The sequence below is a fragment of the Austrofundulus limnaeus genome, unplaced genomic scaffold (genome assembly GCF_001266775.1).
Source record: "Austrofundulus limnaeus strain Quisiro unplaced genomic scaffold, Austrofundulus_limnaeus-1.0 Scaffold1101, whole genome shotgun sequence".
In the NCBI taxonomy this organism is placed as follows: domain Eukaryota; kingdom Metazoa; phylum Chordata; class Actinopteri; order Cyprinodontiformes; family Rivulidae; genus Austrofundulus; species Austrofundulus limnaeus.
In genome coordinates this window covers 94,256-96,412 of record NW_013953503.1, presented here as the reverse complement: position 1 = coordinate 96,412, position 2,157 = coordinate 94,256, and the positions used below count along the sequence as shown (strand labels likewise).

Here is a 2,157-nt window from a genome sequence, read left to right as displayed (position 1 = left end):
TCATCATCATCATCATCATCATCATCATCATCATCATCATCATCATCATCATCATCAAGTCAAAAACACTGTTACAATATGTCATCATCATCATCATCGGGTCAGAAACATATTACAAAACTTCATCATCATCATCATCATCTGATCCTCATCCCTCTCCATCTGGACTCGTAAAGTTTGACTTTAAACAACACAGTGTTTTACAAGAGTTATCATTATAAAAGTTCCTTGAATTGAAACTTTTCAGTAGTCTGTAAAGTAAAAATAAGACATAAAATGTTTCTCTAAAATCACTTAGGAACTCTAATAAATCTGAACTCTACAGAAATAAATAAAAACAACTATAAACAGCTTCTCTAAAATCACTTAGGAACTCTAATAAATCTGAACTCTACAGAAATAAATAAAAACAACTATAAACAGCTCCCATAAATTACAGGAAAACCCTTTAACAAATGTGGAAATTATCAAAATTAATACTGACAAAAATACTGTCATGGACGTAAAAAACAAATTGCACAAACATGTGTAAACAAACAAATAAACAGAAGTTTATCAACAAAACACTCACCAGTCAAACTGGATCAATTAAACAGGATCAGTCATTGGTTGGAACACTGAAGGTGAGTCTTTGAAGGACAGGTGAGACAGTAGAGGACAGGTGAGACAGCAGAGAACAGGTGAGACAGTAGAGAACAGGTGAGACAGCAGAGAACAGGTGAGACAGCAGAGGACAGGTGAGACAGCAGAGGACAGGTGAGACAGCAGAGAACAGGTGAGACAGTAGAGAACAGGTGAGACAGCAGAGAACAGATGAGACAGTAGAGGACAGGTGAGACAGCAGAGGACAGGTGAGACAGTAGAGGACAGGTGAGACAGCAGAGAACAGATGAGACAGTAGAGGACAGGTGAGACAGCAGAGGACAGGTGAGACAGTAGAGGACAGGTGAGACAGTGGATGAAAGGTGAGACACTGGACAGGGTTGGCACTTTAGAAACATAAAACTGATTTTATTCTGAAGAAAAATAACAGAAGATAAGTGCTCAAGGTCAGGGGTCAAGGAGTAAAAGATCAAAGGGTCAGGGGTCAAGATGTCAAATGATCAGGGGTCAAGGAGTCAAAGGATCAGGGGTCAAGATGTCAAAGGATCAGGGTTCAAGATGTCAAAGGATCAGGGTCAAGAAGTCAAAGGGTCAGGGGTCAAGATGTCAAAGGGTCAGGGGTCAAGATGTCAAAGGGTCAGGGGTCAAGATGTCAAAGGGTCAGGGGTCAAGATGTCAAAGGGTCACGGGTCAAGATGTCAAAGGGTCAGGGGTCAAGATGTCAAAGGATCAGGGTTCAAGATGTCAAAGGATCAGGGTTCATGATGTCAAAGGGTCAGGGGTCAAGATGTCAAAGGGTCAGGGGTCAAGATGTCAAAGGGTCACGGGTCAAGATGTCAAAGGGTCAGGGGTCAAGATGTCAAAGGGTCAGGGGTCAAGGAGTCAAAGATSAAAGGATCAGGTGTCAAGATGTCAAAGGGTCAGGGGTCAAGAAGTCAAAGGATCACGAGTCAAGATGTCAAAGGATCAGGGGTCAAGATGTCAAAGGATCAGGGGTCAAGATGTCAAAGGGTCAGGATTCAAGATGTCAAAGGGTCAGGGGTCAAGGAGTCAAAGATCAAAGGATCAGGGGTCAAGATGTCAAAGGATCAGGGGTCAAGATGTCAAAGGGTCAGGATTCAAGATGTCAAAGGATCAGGGGTCAAGATGTCAAAGGGTCAAGGTTCAACATGTCAAAGGAGTAGGGGTCAAGATGTCAAAGGGTCAGGGGTGAAGATGTCAAAGGGTCAGGGGTCAAGATGTCAAAGGATCAGGGGTCAAGATGTCAAAGGTTCAGGGGTCAAGATGTCAAAGGGTCACGGGTCAAGATGTCAAAGGGTCAGGGGTCAAGATGTCAAAGGATCAGGGGTCAAGATGTCAAAGGGTCAGGGGTCAAGATGTCAAAGGATCAGGGGTCAAGATGTCAAAGAGTCAGGGGTCAAGATGTCAAAGGGTCAGGGGTCAAGATGTCAAAGGATCAGGGGTCAAGATGTCAAAGAGTCAGGGGTCAAGATGTCAAAGGGTCAGGGGTCAAGATGTCAAAGGATCAGGAGTCAAGATGTCAAAGGATCAGGG

At 43.6% G+C, this 2,157-nt stretch overlaps 1 long non-coding RNA gene across 1 annotated transcript; it reads left to right on the top strand.

Moving 5' to 3' along the window:
* Nucleotides 1–859: 859 nt before the first annotated feature.
* Nucleotides 860–2,113, top strand: LOC106534146 (uncharacterized). Its single transcript, XR_001312323.1, has 2 exons — nt 860–1,560; nt 1,660–2,113. It is a non-coding gene; the product is annotated as an uncharacterized LOC106534146 (long non-coding RNA).
* Nucleotides 2,114–2,157: the final 44 nt, after the last annotated feature.